Source organism: Erinaceus europaeus, chromosome X, assembly GCF_950295315.1.
Source record: "Erinaceus europaeus chromosome X, mEriEur2.1, whole genome shotgun sequence".
Lineage (NCBI taxonomy): Eukaryota > Metazoa > Chordata > Mammalia > Eulipotyphla > Erinaceidae > Erinaceus > Erinaceus europaeus.
Genome location: NC_080185.1, coordinates 26,129,665 through 26,146,171, shown reverse-complemented (window position 1 = coordinate 26,146,171; position 16,507 = coordinate 26,129,665). Strand labels below are relative to the sequence as shown.

Sequence of the window (16,507 nt, the reverse complement as noted above, 5' to 3'; positions counted from 1 at the left end):
AAGAGAGAGACTGACTTGCAACACTGCTACACTGCTTGTGAAACTTCCACTCACCCTCCACAGGTAGGAACTAGGGGCATGAATCTGGGTCCTTGTGCTTAGTAACAAGTGTACTGAACTGTGTGTTCCACAAGCAGCCACACACCCCCCTCACAAACTCAATTACTTTGTAACTGCAGAGTTTTTGGAAACAGCACCTGAGACACTTGCATGAACTTGTCTATCCCTTCCATTAACTTTTTAAAAAAGATTTTATGTATTTATGAGAAGGACAGGTAGAGAGAGAAAGAACCAGATATCACTCTGGCACATATGCTGCCAGGGACCAAACTCGGGACCTCATGCTTGAGAGTCCAAAGCTTTATCACTGCACCACCTCTCGGACCACCCATTAACTTTCTTTATTTTTTAGTTTTTTAAATATTTATTTATTACTGGATAGAGACAGAGAGAAATTGAGAGAAGCAGTGATATATATATATCAGTGATATATATATCTCCATATATATATATATATGGAGAGAGAGAGAGAGAGACAGACACCTGCAGCTCTGCTTCACCAGTCGTGATGCTGTCCCTTTGCAGGTAGGGACCAGGGGCTCAAACTTGGCTCCTTGGGCACTGTAATGTGAGCTTTTAACCAGGTGTGCCATCACCTGGTCCCTCCATTAACTTTCATCTCTTAATAACCCACCATTGAGCATCAGGGACTGGAGCAATAAGCATATTGATGATTGGTTCTCTTTTGATCTCTTCTTTTGGCACATGCCATTTCTGTCCAGGGAAGGCAGTCACGTCTCTGAAGAACTCACTGGGATCAAGAGATGCCTTAGCTTCTTAATTATATTAGTTATGCTGTTATAGCTGGTTATTTACTTGTCTTCACCAAGGACCTAGCACTCCGCTATGGATTGCCACTCAAGGTGAGCAGTACACTTCTTGCATTCACACTGAGTTCTGTGCTCTGCCCATCAGATAGGGCATCAAGGAGCCAAAATTCATAGTTCCACTTCTGGGTGATTTAGGATGATTGAGGTTTGAGATCAATGGGAGCCTGGGCTGGAATGGTAGTTACAGCAGTGGAGAGGAAGACAGAGCAAAAGGGCATGATGGAAGTCAGGGATTCTGTTTGAAGAATAAGAATAAACCAAAGACATGACTGGGATATCTAAAGGAAAGCTGTGCTTGAAAGCTTGAGAGCTGAATGGGGATGGGCAGAGAAAGAAGCAGCCTAGTTGAGAGTGGAATCCAGAAGTTGTTTCTTCCCACTCTCATTTGTAAGGGCTTCCCAGTATGTTATGAACACAAAGGTCCAATGGAAAGAAGCTGAACCACTTAACCTAGTTGTGCTGATTTCAACGTGAATGGTAAAGAGGAAAAGTGGGAGCCTTGATCCTTGTGTGGGTCAGAGACTTTTTTCATTTTTTTCCGACATTCTACTTGGCCCTCTCCCACTCTCCAAGCCCCCCCCCCAACAGCTTGTAAATTATATGGTAAGCTGGTGGCCAAGAGATGAGGTGGGTGCCAATCAGTGATAATCCATTCCCACAACAAAAACACCTCCTGCCAGCAAAACAGTTCATGTGTACAGTGCTCAGATTTCTAACTTGTAAACCACAGATGGTGGGGCCTCAACCCCACCATCTTCTGATTCATTAGTTCTAAGAGGGAGTCTGATGATTATTAAATCCTCTGATGATATTATATCCTGATTATTATATCCTCTGATGATATTATAGCCTCTCCCTCCATCACCTCTTGAGCACCAGAATTATTGCTAGGGGCTTGTTGAATTCACTACTGAATCCACTGCTCCCAGCAGCCCTTTGTTCCCCTTTTATTTTTTGTCTTTATTTGATAGGATAGAGATAAATTAAGATAGGAAGAGGCTATGGATAGATAGATAGATAGATAGATAGATAGATAGGGAGAGAGGGAGAGAGAGAGACAGAGAGAGAGAGAGAGAGAAGAGAGAGAGAGATCTGCAGTATTTGATCACTGCTCATGAAGCTTCCCCCTACAGGTGGGGAGCAGGTACTCAAACCCAGGTCCTTGTGCATTGCAATGTATGTATTTAACCAGGCACACCATTGTATGCCCCCTATAATTTTTTTTAGATGTATGTGATACCAAAAAACTTAAATCAGGGCTTCTTACATGTGTGATAGCACTGAATCTATGTCCCGGGTCAATATTTATTATTGCTTTTTAGTGAGAATCAGAGAGACAGAAACAGAAACGATCCATGGAGCTCCACTTGTTACTGTTTCTGATGCTGTCATGTGGTGCCAGGGATAGAATCTCCTATGTCAAGCATGTGATTTACCCACCGAGCCTTCTCCTGGACCCAGGACTTACACTTCTTTATTCATAGACAGAGAGAAACCACAGTGCAGTGGGGACTGGCGTCGAACATGACTTGGATGCATGACAATGCAGCACATTACCCAAGTGAGCCATCTCACTGGTCTGGAATTACACTTCTTTTTTTAATTTTGATTTATAAAATGGAAATATTGACAAGACCTTAGGATAAGAGGGGTCCAGTTCCACACAGTTCCCAACACAAGAACTCTGCATTCTATCCCCTTCTTGAAAGCTTTCCTATTCTTTATCCCTCTGGGAGTATGGACCCAGGATCATTATGGGGTACAGAAGGTGGAAGGTCTGGCTTCTAACATGCTCCCAAGTGATATCGATGCTGTTTGTCCACCATGGACCACACATTGAGAATTGCTGTCTTCAGGCCTAGTGGTGGCTCAACTTGTAGCACATATGTTACAACGTGAGAGGACCTAGGTCCAAGCACCAAGACCACAACTGTATGGGGGAAAAGCTTCATGAGTGATAGAGCAGTGAAGTGATGTCCTATTTCTCTCGGTCCCCCTTTCCATCTCTGTCTCTCATCGTCTATCCAAAGGAAAAATGGCCACCAAGAACAGTGGAATTGTGTAGGCACTGAGCCCCAGAGATAATCCTGGTGGAAGAAGAAAAATCAGCCAACCAAAGAAAAACAAAAACGCTGCCTCACAAGAAACACAAGACAGTTACACTTACTGGCAAGTGAAAGACAGCAATCACCAGCCTCCACTGACTCTGCTTCCACCTGAGACCCTGCTGGCTACAGCCAATCCTGGACAACTCCTGGGGCTGGAGAAATGAGGAGACAAATGGCTACAGATATGCTTCTCTGGAGAAGCTCTTCTTTCCTGAGGAAGTGGCAATTACTAGAAACACCACAAAGCAGTGCTCAATAGCAGGTGAGACGAAGATTGGATCTGACAGCATTAATTGAGTTTCAAGTTCTATTTACTGAAAATGATCTGACATAATTAAAAACTCACAACTGGAGCTTCCTTGGTGAACATTATACATTAGGGAGTCCCCAGAGTAGACTAGATAATTCTCAGTAAACTTTTCTTGTTTGTTTGGTTGTTAGAAAAGCCAAGGAGGAGGGCCAGGTGGTAGTGCACCTGGCTGAGCACATATGTTATGATGCACAAAGACCCAGGTTCAAGCCCTTGGCTCCCATCTGTAGTGGGTCAATGTCACAAGTGGTGAAGCAGCACTTCCAGTGTTTCTCTCTTTCTCTCTATCTTCACCTTTCCTCTCTATTTCTCTTTGTTCCTATCCAATAGATAAATAAATAATTTGAACACCACCAAGGAGGCAAACCTCCACGGCAGGAATTAGCATACAAAGAAAAGAAAGAGAAAAAAGAAAGAAAGGAGTTGAGGGGTGATGATGGGAGCGAAGAAGGGATGGGAGAGGGAGGATGGATGAAAAGAAAGGAGGTAGGTCAGCCCATTTGCTATGAAGTGACCCTCTGACTTTATAGTGCAGAATGACAGGAACAAAGGATGCTGGGAGCATAGTGGTCATTTACTCATTCGCTTTGCCCTAGTGAATCGTCTCTTAGGTTTTCTTTTCTTTTTTCCCCTTTTGTTGCCCCTTTTTTATTGTTGTTGTAGTTATTATTGTTGTTGTTATTGATATCATCGTTGTTAGATAGGACAGAGAGAAAAATGGAGAGAGGAGGGAAAGACAGGGAGGGGGAAAGAAAGATACCTGCAGACCTACTTCACCGCTTGTGAAGTGACCCCCTGTAGGTGGGGAGCCATGGGCTCGAACCGGGATCCTTGTGCCAGTCCTTGCACTTCACGCCACCTGGGCTTAACCCGCTGCACTACCTCCCCCTCCCGACCCCCCGGTTTTCTTTTCTCTTAGGCCTTTTCTTTGGGAATTTTCAATAGTATCCACTGCCTGCACGTTACAGATTAAACTACTTGAGCGTAAGAACAAATGGTGTCATATCTTACAAAGTTTATTTTTTACAAAAATATTTTGTTTACTAATGAGAGAGACAGAACCAGTGCAGAGAGGGTGAGAAAGGGAAAGAGTATCAGAGAAGGGTATCACTCTGGCAAATGTGACGCTGGTGACTGAACTCAGTATTTCATGCTTCCAAATCTAATACTTTATCCACTGTGTCACCTCCTGGGCTGCCACAAACTTTTCCATAACACCTATCATACAGAAGGTTTTCAATGCCTATCAAAGGACAGCCATCTTGAAAAATCAGCTTCTAACATGTTTGTCAAATTCAACTAACCCATGATAGGTTAGTGGTTTAGCTACAAAGTCATGGGTTTTTGAGTTTTTATTCAAATAATCTGCATCGATTCACGTTGTATGCCTCATAAAAGTAATGGGTTTTTGCAGTACCATTTCTGAGCTTAAGGGCATGCAGATACAAAACTCAAGCAGATATGTGGGTATTAGTTACTTTGGAGAGTAATGTTTCCAAAATAATAGAAGACAGATCCAAGGTGGGGGGAAGACTATGGGAAGTGGAATTAGGCCAGGACAGGGTCACATTGTGTCTTTGTCACTAGCTGGAGGATTTTGAACAAGTTGGGGCATCCAGGTAAGGTTGATCTGACCCAACCAAGTTTCTTGAACTTAACAATGGGACTTTAGGCCCATATTTAGTTCCACATTAGTGTTCAAAGTGAAAGTTTCAAAACATACTCTTGAAGTTACACTTGGCATCTTAAATGCTTTCTAAAGAGACAAATAAATCCAGGATTTAAAAGTGAAAACTGGTAAGCCAGCCACCGAATCTTCTTGCCTGATTATGCTTCTACGGAAATGTTTAAACAAACTGCTGATAGTAAAGAATTGTTATGAGCCTTAATGACACCGGGGTCATGAAGGCCCCTGAAAGTGTCTATATGAAAAAAAAATAAAATAAAAAATGAAAAGATATAGACCAGGACCTAAGAGACAGGGTACAAGTGCACATGCTTCCATAAGTTAGGGGAAACCATATACCTTAAAGTAAAAATGTTCAGTAATCTGCTGTGAGTAGATTTAGACTCAGTAAATTCAGCAAGTAAGTAGAAAGACCTAAAGAAGACAGCACAAAGTGCCTAATCAAATATTTACTTCTTAGGTCTAAACACCCTCCTCCACTCCTCCCTACTTTACTTCCCTCTATCACTTTAAGTCTAACCTCATCAGAAAATGTAAGAACTACAAAAACTGAATAAGGCAAGAGCCTGGCATACTTTTAATGGCCTTTTTGGTCAATACCAGGCCACCTCATCAATCTGGGGCTCTAGTCAGGGAATCATTGGATTCCCACAGAAATATGATGTGTCAAGACCTCTACTAGATCACTTTCTACACTATTACTGGACCCTTCCATCAGGAACATCCTCATAAACCCTATTATGGGACTCTACAGGACCTTGCCTTCAATGTAGAACAGCAATGTTAAGGACTGTCCCACTCTCCAAAGGAAGGCTAGGTCAACCTACTATGTCACTGGAGGAAGACTGGTCCTGAAATAAGTGCGACCTAGAATGTTCCTAGCTGTGACCATGGGCTGTGAGCTCAGACTGACAGGGACTCAGAAGTTACACAGGCTCCTGTGCTAAATATGAATAGACATGGGTCTTAGGTCAGATCAATGCGGTTGACAGTTAATGGTATTTATATATTTTCCTCATATTTGGGAGCTACTCTCTGTCCAAATCCAGCTTTCTAGTCCCATTCTCAACTCTAACATTATCTTCCCAGACAATACTTTTAGTCTACCTGCATGTTAGCTATTGGGCTCAGGCAAAAATTACTAAAGTCATGCACCACATGGAACATACCTAAAATAGACTTCCTAGCTTCTTCCCACATGAAGACCTCCGACTTGACTTTCATCTGCTCTATTCCTACCTTTGGGTTCTTGTTTATTGAACAATTTATCCTGCTTTATATCTTAACAGTTTTCAGCTACCAAGTTGCAGACACTACTGTGACGCCATTATGACTTTTTTACACAGACAACCTTGCCAATGTGAGGGAACGATAGGAAAAAGAAAAAAGAAAAATACATAAAAAATTAAATAATGAATAAAATTAAAAGTTTCCTTAGAATTGAGTGGAAGGGTCATGACATCAAGGTGTTTTAAAAGTTTTTCTTGGGAATCTCCATCAGGAACAGCATTGTGGACTCTCTTGTGGGCCTCTACAGGACCTTGCCTTCAATGTGGAACAACAATGGTGGGGACTGCTCCACTCTCTGAAGGGAGGTTGAGTCAAAATACTCTGCCACTTGAGGAAGACGGGTCCTACAATGAGTGCAGCCTAGAGTGTCCCTAGCTCTGACCACAGAATGTGAGCTCAGACCTACAGGGATGCAGAGGTTACATAGGCTCCTGTGCTGAATATGGGCCCCAGGTCAGTTTAATGGGGTTTATAGTTACTGGTCTTTATATATTTTCCTCATATTTAGGAACTACTCTCTTCCCTGATTCAGCTTTCTAGTCCTATTTCCAACTATGATACCATCTCCCCAGACAATACCTTTAGCCCACATGTATGCTGACTGTCAGGCTCAGGCAAATATCACTTAAGTCATGGTCCCCTTGGAATTTGCCTAAAATAGACTTCCTATCTTTTTCCAAAATGGAGAGCCCAAATCTTATCTGCTATATTCTTACCTTTACATTCCAGACTGTTAAACAATATGTTCTGCTTTATATCTTAATGTTTTTCAGCTACCTAGTTGCAGATGCTACCATGACATCAACCTGACTTCCCTGGACAGACAACCTCACCAATGTGTCCTGGAACCCCACCTGTCCAGAGCCCTATCCCACTAGGGAAAGATAGAAACAGTTTGGAAGTATGGGTCGACCTGCCAATGGCCATGTCCAATAGGGAAACAATTATAGAAGCCAGAATTTCCACCTTCTGCACACCATAATGATTCTGGGTCTATACTCCCAGATGTATAAAGAATTGGAGAGTTTCCAATGGAAGGGATGGGTCGTGGAACTCTGCTGGTGGGAATTGTATGGAATTGTTCCCCTCTTACCTATGGTCTTGTCAGTCACTATTAAGTCACTAATAAAACATGTTTTTCTAAACACTGTTACAATTTCTTTGAAAACTGGAAGTGGACCTACCATATGATCCAGAAATCTACCTCCTAAGTGTCTTTCCAAAGAACACTTATGCTAAGAGAACTACGCATGTAGTTCTATGTTCATGGCACCACAATTTGTAACAGTCCAAATTTGGAAACAGCACAAATGTCAAACAATGAATGAATGGTCACAGGAGTTTTATTATACTACATAACTCTATGAAGCAATGAATTATTTTATTTTGCTTCAAAATATGGAGGTAGAGTTAATCATATAAACAAAGCAAAGGATAATGTAGAGTGAAACCTTAATGGATTGAGGTCTTTTCCAGCAGGGAGACTCTGGAAGCTGGGGATCCAATGCTTTATGGTATAGAAGGATGTTAATCTTTGGTTGGACAAAGGGGATATATAGAGAAATTCCCCTGTGACAAGTATGTGAATCAACATTCCCTCATTAAAGTCATCAACACCCCAACCCATTATCATTTTATTGGAAAGTGTTAAAGGTTTTAGTACAGTTGTGGACATAAAAATACAATTTCTTATCTCCCCGTGACAGATGTCTGCAGAATACTCTCATCCCCTACTTATGTCCTTTTCCACCATCATGCAAGAGGACCCCAAAGTGTCCCCTCTTCCCTAGTGTCCTTTGCTTCGGTGCAACAGACCAAGCCCAGTCCAAATTTTACTTTGTGTTTTTCCTTTCTATCCTTGTTTCTTAAATTCTGCCTTTAAGTTAGATCATCTGTTATTCATCCTGCTCTTTTTGGCTTGTCTCACTTAGCTTCTTCAAGTTCTATTTAGAAAATATTTCATAGGACAATAAGAATAAATAACTCCTTGCAATATACTCCAGTGTGTCTCAAAGGTTTCTTTTACACTTTCATTTAAATTTGCAGAGACAGTCTGAAGCATCACTCATTCCTGCATGGCACATTTATTTGAATGCACATTATTTCTAAGTAAGGTTTCCTTTGCAAACATTATGATGTATACAGACTACCTCTGGCTTCATTTTCTGAATGAAATCCAGTGATGGACTTCTTTATTTCTGCTGTCCTTCTGAGCAAAATTTTACAGTGTATAGTTACAGAAAATTAAAGGTCCAACACATTTTGGATATAAAACCTATCTTATTCCTTAGCACTCACAAGTCATTGATAGATGCTACATTATGTATAATTTAAAGTAAAATAGTTCATTCTAAAAGCATGGGTTCTCAATAACAGTCTAGTGGAATCAAAACACTTAGCTGAGATGAAGATTGGGACTCTTTCATGACTCTACCCCCAGTCAAGTATAAAAGACATCAAAATGTGAATTTAGAATGGTCCTTAGAATTAGTAAGGTTTAGAAAGGAGATATTAGATACTGGAAGCCAAGATAACAACTTGGAGGCAGCTGCTGGAGTGAGTTCCAACAAAAACTGATGGAAAGGATAGGATACCTGGCCTTCAGCAGGACAGTGAATAAGGGGTCCTAAGTGTGACACCAAGGATGTGACTATAGCTCATTTTGGGTTAGAAAACAGAGAAAAAAGAAAGGAAATTTTTTTATTATTTCTGAAGCGCACCCCTCTCCCCCACCCTATATCCAGACCCGACCCCCCCCCAGAGCTACTACTAGCAGGCTCCCCGCTGAGCTTTTTCCTTTATGAAGATTCCTGGCTTACTAGGGGTGTGATTTTTTAAAACAATTTTTTTTAACAATTGGCTGCCTTTGCTCAGGCTGCCTGAGCCAATCCGGAGCCATCCAAGCTGCAGACGGATTGTTAGGGTGTTTTACTCTGTTCTATTTTATTATTACTATTATATACACATGTGTCACTTTCCTTCCCTCCTTCAGGCTGACCAAAATTAACTTTTAGTGTATTTTCCATTGCTAGGTGACTGGGTGTCCTATCCATTGTGAGAGGAACGTGTTTCATTCTACCTACCTTCTCTATCCACTCTCCCCCCTTCTCCCTCCTTCTAACTAATTAAAAAAAACTCTTTTCACTGCTCTTTTTTTTTTTTTTAAAGAATCCAGCATAAAACTTCTGGAAGTTATTAAGCAATATAGCAAGTTGTCAGGCTACAAAATCAATGTACAAAAATTAGTGGCATTTTTTATGCAAACACTAAATCTGAAGAAGACATCCAGAAATCACTCCCATTCACTGTTGTAGCAAAATCAATAAAGTACCTATGAATAAAGCTGATCAAAGAAGTGAAAGACTTGTATAATGAAAACTATGAGTCACTATTCAAGGAAATAGAAACTGATACCAAGAAATGGAAAGGCATCCCATGCTCATGGATTGGAAGAATTAATATAATCAAAATGAATATTCTCCCCAGAGCCATATACAAATTTAATATGATACCCATCAAAGTTCCACCAAGCTTCTTTAAGAGAACAGAGCAAAAACTACAATCATTTATCTGGAATCAGAAAACACCTAGAGTTGCCAAAACCATCTTGAGGAAAAGAAACAAAAATGGAGGTATCACACTCCCAGATCTCAAACTATATTATAAGGCCATCATCATAAAAACAGCATGGTACTGGAACAAAAATAGGCACACAGACCAGTGGAACAGAATTGCAAACCCAGAACTAAACCCCCACACCTATGGACATCTAATCTTTGATGAGGGGGCCCAAATTATTAAATGGAAGAAGGAGGCTCTCTTCAATAAATGGTGCTGGGAAAACTGGATTGAAACATGCAGAAGAATGAAACTGAACCACCTTATCTCACCATAAACAAAAATCAACTCCAAATGGATCAAGGACCTGAATGTTAGAACAGAAAGCTGTGGTATATATACACAATGGAATACTATGCACCTATTAAGAACAAAAAACTCACCTTCTCTGACCCATCTTGGATGGAGCTAGAAGGTATTATGCTAAGTGAGCTAAGTCAGAATGATAAAGATGAGTATGGGATGATGCCATTCATCAACAGAAGTTGAGAAAGAAGAACAGAAAGGGAAACTAAAAGCAGGATTTGACTAAGGCAGCAAAGTAAAAACCCTGTGGTGATGGTGAGGGTGAACATTCAGCTTCCCGGGGCAGTGGGGGCGAGGGTGAGTGGGTGTGATGAGACACAGTCTTTTGGAGGTGGGAATGGTGTTTATGGACACTCCTATTAAATTGCAGTCATATAAATCACTATTTAATTAATATGAGAGGGGAAAATTGATTGTATGTCTCGAACTTTTTAAAGAACAGACTAAGTCTTTTTAATACATAGGCTGAGTCTTTGATATGTTGACACTCTCAAATGACTAGACCAGGGAGAACAGAAGCAACCGGTGGCACAGCTATATACAAGATGTTGGGTATTATACAGCAAAACCTAAAAGCCAATTGAAAGATTAATCCAAATGTGTCACTGGACTTCATAAATTTCTTTTCTTTTCCAAATAATCCCACTAATTGGCACTAAGCTATTGCCCCTGGCCTCACATAAAGGCTCAATAAGTATGCAGTGAATGAGGAAGGAATTAATACTAAAACTAGAAGGAGAAGGAGGTAACCCATGGAAATAGCAGTCACCTTTGTTGATAAAGGTCATTGGGAAGCAAAATTTGTTATTCAGTAGCACTGGATCTTTAGAGAGATGAATCTCAGTGGCACCAACAAAGTCAAGTCCTAGGAAAAGTAGTAACAGAAATGATGGTGGACTTGGTCCCCTTTCAGACCTCACACCTGGATTCTTCTGTGTCCCATGCTTGTTGACTGCAAATATATGTATTGATTGGTTTAAAAACCCTTTTCTATGATTGCTGTTTCTTTAATTTCTTTAATTTTATTTATTTATTTTGGATAGAGACAGAGAGAAACTGAGAGGGTAGGGAGAGATAGGGAGGGAGAGGAAAAGAGAGACACCTGCAACACTGTTCCACTACTCGTGGAATATCCCCTTCACCTCACCTACCCAAAGGTGGGGGCCAAAGACTTGAACCTGGGTCTTTGCACATTCTGACATGTGTGCTTTACCAGATGTGACACCACCTGGTTCCTTCTGTGGTTTTTTTTTTTCAAGGCACTTGTAAAAATACATCCAGAGTTTGTGTATTACGAGGAATGACTTTTCCAGTTCCCAACTCTCTTCTTCCTCTTATCCCGAATGGTTTACCAAATAGTATTTAGGGCCTCCTCAGTGAATACAATAGGTCACCTAGGTAGGGTTGTCTGCTTGATGATGTATGTGACCCAGGTTCAAGCCCTCCCTCAGTGAAACTGGGTGGGGAGGATCTTCAATATTGTGGTGACTACCTTTTCCTCCCTCTGACATTTCCCTCTTTCTCTCCTCCTCCTCTCCCTTTCTATCTAAAACAAAGCAATGAAGTACCAGTGACACCCCCAAAAATTAATCAAATGAGTTCCTTAACTTCTAATTTGTAGTACCCAAAGACCAAAGTACAAAGCTAGATTAGATGGGATGAGAGTTGGAGTATAAAATAGAGTCCCTGTTCTTGAAAATGTAGTGATTTCAGTGGGGGTGCAAACAAATCATAGCAGCCTGGCATCAAAGATGTGTTAACAAAGGCTGATGAAACCTAACAAAGGGACTTTTCAAAGTTAACCCAATTACCAAATAATGTAATGATAACAATAACTATCTCTTGTCTTCTTGAATCCTAAAATAGCAGGAACCTCACATTTCCACTAGAGAGCCTATATTTCCCCCAGTCCTGGAACCTTAGGGTGGGGTACACTTTCCTGCATGCTTCTCCCAATTCACATCAAATAATATTGCATCTACCGATCACAACTTAATCAACGCAAGGGGTGCCACCTCAGCATGCTTTAATTCAGACTGTGTCCAGAGACTTCAGATGTGGAATGACAACCCTTCAGCTTCATTACTCGGGTGAGTCCTTTCCTTTCATAATATTTTCTAATTCCATTCCAGGTGGCTCACTTCCTAACAAAGTCCCAAAACCTATAGACCAGGTCCCCTGAGATAGAGCATATGTTCACACTTATCCATAAACTAGGGCAAAATATATACCTGAAAGCAAAAGTACACAATAGTCTGTAGTGAGTACCCCTAACACTTCATCTGCACTATTCCAGCCGTTAGGTCCATAATCGTTCAACAATTTGTTTGGCTTTGTATGTTAACTCTCATTTCAGCCACCACGTTCCAGATGCCAGCATGATGTTGACCAGACTTCCTTGGACAGACGACCCCACCAATGTGTCCTGGAGCTCAGTTTCCCCAGAGACCCACCCTACTAGGGAAAGAGAGAGGCAGACTGGGAGTATGTACCGACCAGTCAATGCCCATGTTCAGCAGGGAAGCAATTACAGAAGCCAGACCTTCCACCTCCTGCAACCCACAGTGACCCTGGGTCCATACTCCCAGAGGGATAGAGAATGGGAAAGCTATCAGGGGAGGGGATGGGATACAGAGATCTGGTGGTGGGAACTGTGTGGAGTTGTACCCCTCCTATTCTATGGTTTTGTTAATGTCTCCTTTTTTCAATAAATAAATAAATAAATAATAAATAAAAGTAAAAAAGAAAAGAAAAATAAAGGATACATTATTTATCCATGAAAATTTTTCAAAGATGTATCATTGTTCTTAGTGACAGAACTTGAATGACACTTAGTAAACAGGGCCAGTGCCCCAAATGAAGTATAGAACAATGTAGGAAAATCTTACGACCAAAAATGAGGTATCACAGGATAAGTAATGAATGAATTCTAGTTCCTTTTTCGAGCCATGACATCAATTTCCCCAGGCAATAACTAGGATCCACCTGCATATCAGATTTCAGGCTCAGGGGAAAAGAAAAAAAAAAACTAGTACAGCCACAGGCCCTTTGAAATATAACTAAAATATGCCTACTAGTTATGTACAGAATGGAGAACCCCCCCAACTCTTCATCTATGCTACTCCAGCTTTTAGGTTCATGATTAGTCAACAACTTGTTTGGCTTTATATGTTAACTCTATTTTCAGCCACCAGGTTTCAGATGCTAGCATGATGCCAGCCAGACTTCCCTGGACAGATGACCAGTGTGTCCTGAAGCTCCGATTCCCCAGAACTCTGCTGCACTAGGGAGAGAGGCAGGCTGGGAGTATGAGTCAACCTGCCAACATCCACATTCAGCAGGGAAGCAACTACAGAAGCCAGACCTTCCACCTTCTGTACCCCACAATGACCTTGAGTCCATACTCCCAGAGGGATAAAGAATAGGAAAGCTATTAAGGGAGGGGATGGGATATGGAGTTCTGGTGGTGGGAATGGTGTGGAGTTGTACTCCTATTATCCTATGGTTTTGTCAATGTTTCCTTTTTATAAATAAAAAATAAAAAACAATTTAGATCACACATCTGAAAAAAATAAATAATACAAGAGTTATACGAAGGGTGGGAGTTTTTTTTTTTTTTTTTTTTTTAGTGGGCATAGCAAGTGGAAGGAGATGGCCATTTCACTATTAAGTTACATTAGAGTTTTTTCTGTCTGTCAGGTGTGGGGTGTCCCCCCCCGGGGGAATACATTTGGTTGACAACTGGGTACATGGATGTAGGGCTCAGGTGGATATAAATATCTTGGCTGAAGAATTGTCTCCAGACAGTTGGGATTCTTTGACTTAGTAATTTTAGTTGTAAAACTAAGAGCAGAGAAGTTTGCACAGGAAGGGTGTATAGATAAGAGGAGAGAGAGAGAGAAAGAGAGAGAGAGAGAGCACCTGGGGAAAAATTAAGGGCAAGCCAAAGGAGAAACTGGAGCTGGGGGCATGAGTTCTTCAATCACAAGAGACTCATTTGCTAATTCTAAGGTAGTTTTATGTCTTCGGATTCCAGATGCTACATGCTGCTTTCTTCCAGTGCACTCTTCTGATTAGTTGTGGTATTTCATCAGTCATGCTCTGCAGTACAGTGCCAAAATTATCTGATAGAAGCTAAGCCTGTCTGATCATGTGCAACCTGTTCTGTGAGTTCAGTCCCTGGAAAGAATGATCTGAAGCATGCTGAAGGAACCATCTTGCAACAAACACATTCATAATTACTGGGTTTAGACATGTTTTTTCCATTTAGCCTGATTTATTCCAGCAAAGGTCAATAAAGAAAGAAATTGTTTTAGTGCCTACACTGGATGAAGTAACTATACTAAAGTTTATACAAATGTGGTTATAATCTCGCAAAGAAACAACGGATCTGTTTTTCATTACCCTTGCTGTTCCTTATTTCCTCTATTATGTTCAAAATTAGAAATGGATCTTAATGCTTTTTCCCTCGGAGTCCAAACTTCAAGATAGTTTTGGCTCTAGAATAATCAAAATTTAAGTTAGTCTTATGCCAAGGTCCACCTGTTTTGTTCTGGGGAAAGTCTGGGCTCCCCGACAGTCAATACTGTATCTACCACCTCTTTGTAAGAAAGGTTCTATGCTTTTTTGTTTGCTTGTTTGTTTTGTTTCTGTTTAATATTATTTATTTATTTATTTATTATTGGATAGAGACAGAGAAATTGAGATGGGAGGGGGAAGTAGAGAGGCAGAGAGACAGAGAGACACCTGCAGCACTGCTTCACCATTCTTGAAGCTTTCTCCCTGTCGATGGGGATCGGGGGCTTGAACCTGCAACCTTGCACACTGTAATGTGTGTGCTTAACCAAGTGTGCCACCACCTAGGCCCAAAAGGTCCTATGCTTTAAAGTAGTGCTCCTCTAGTACTCCCCAGTCACTCAATAATAAGCTCCTTCTTTTTAAATATTAGTCGTGGTGTTGAACTCAAGATGTCACGCATATAAAGCATGCATTCCACCAATACATCCTTAGTCTCATTCTTTATACTTGCATGGACTTGTGTCCACACGTTTCTCTATAGACAACATTGAAATATCACTGGTGGGGCTGGGGACACTTTCTGACTTAGGGGGAAATGGAGAAATGAAGAGGCAGAAAACAATAGTGATAAAAACTTGAACGGCAGAAAGGAGGCTTGTGATTACAAAAGTCTACATGAAGTAAAGAACAAAGTCCTTGAAAATGGCCTCTTTCATAGACAGGCATGGCTCCTATTATGAGCAAAGCCTTTCCCATTTCCTATATCCCTCAGCCTTGACTGCTACTGATTTTGCCTATGAAAAGAACTATGGATGGTTAGACCATATTAAGTCATTTCCAGATCCCTCTTAACTGGGGCTAGCCAGATCAGGGCCTTGGTGAGGACTTGTACAGAATGACTCAGTTGGAGATAGGAAGGTAAATTGTGAAGGGCAAGAACTTTCGCTGGAGATTGGAATGACAGTTTAGCATCTAGCCCTTTGGGAAGTAGAGCAGCTCTTCAGAATGTAAGTGGAGGAAGAGGGCCCTGGAAGTAGCACAGGATTCAACCAGAAAAAGCAGAGTTGACTTACAGGGAAAGAGACTGAATTTCTCAGAGAAACCCTGAAATTGGACAAAAGGCACTGAGATAGCAGCCTAAAATGGATATAAACAATCTATTGTGGCTTAAGGGGCAAAGAAATGAGCTTTTAAAAGCTGTTCAATGTTTCCCCTGAGATTCTTAGAATTATGAGCTTTGCAACCTCATCTGCTCCATGCTAATTACGTTTCCCTTTTGCTTTCCATTGTGGTCTATTAATGTTGCCTTTGGTATTCCCAATTTGTCCAGGCTTGTGAGAGGGGAGCTGATATCCCAAAAATCCAAGAGAAAGATGAAACTCCAGAAGAAAAGTGTGATCCTCTTATTCTCCAAAGTTTTGTTGTTGTTATTGTTTCTTTAACTCTGTCCCAGGAGCTATTGTTCTACTAACTCTTGGAGGCCTAGAAAAGAGTTCTGTTTAAATTAAAGTGACGTGTTCTCTTACCACCTGTTTTCCAGGATGTCACAACTCAGCCAGTTCTTGTCAAAGCTCACTGCTCAACTGCCTATAGTTGTAGGGGAAAAGTGTGCCTGGTTAAGGGAGACCAGGATCTGCTGGAATCTAGAGCTTGTAGGTTCAAGCCATGGCCCATCAAAGTGTTGGTTTCTGGGCACATTACTGAGCCTTTATTTACTGGACTTATCTTTTGGAACAGACTGTCCTTTTCAAAAATAAGGAGATAGAGCTAAGTTCATTTT

The 16,507-nt window shown here is 41.0% G+C and overlaps 1 protein-coding gene and 1 non-coding gene across 2 annotated transcripts in view; one reads left to right on the top strand and one right to left on the bottom strand.

Annotated features, from left to right (window-relative positions):
- Window positions 1–16,507, bottom strand: part of HS6ST2 (heparan sulfate 6-O-sulfotransferase 2) — a 384,980-nt gene that overhangs the window by 47,168 nt on the left and 321,305 nt on the right. The gene's annotated exons all lie outside the window — the stretch shown is intronic.
- On the top strand, window positions 5,108–5,238 carry LOC132536073 (small nucleolar RNA SNORA33). The gene has a single exon (XR_009547754.1). It is a non-coding gene; the product is annotated as a small nucleolar RNA SNORA33 (small nucleolar RNA).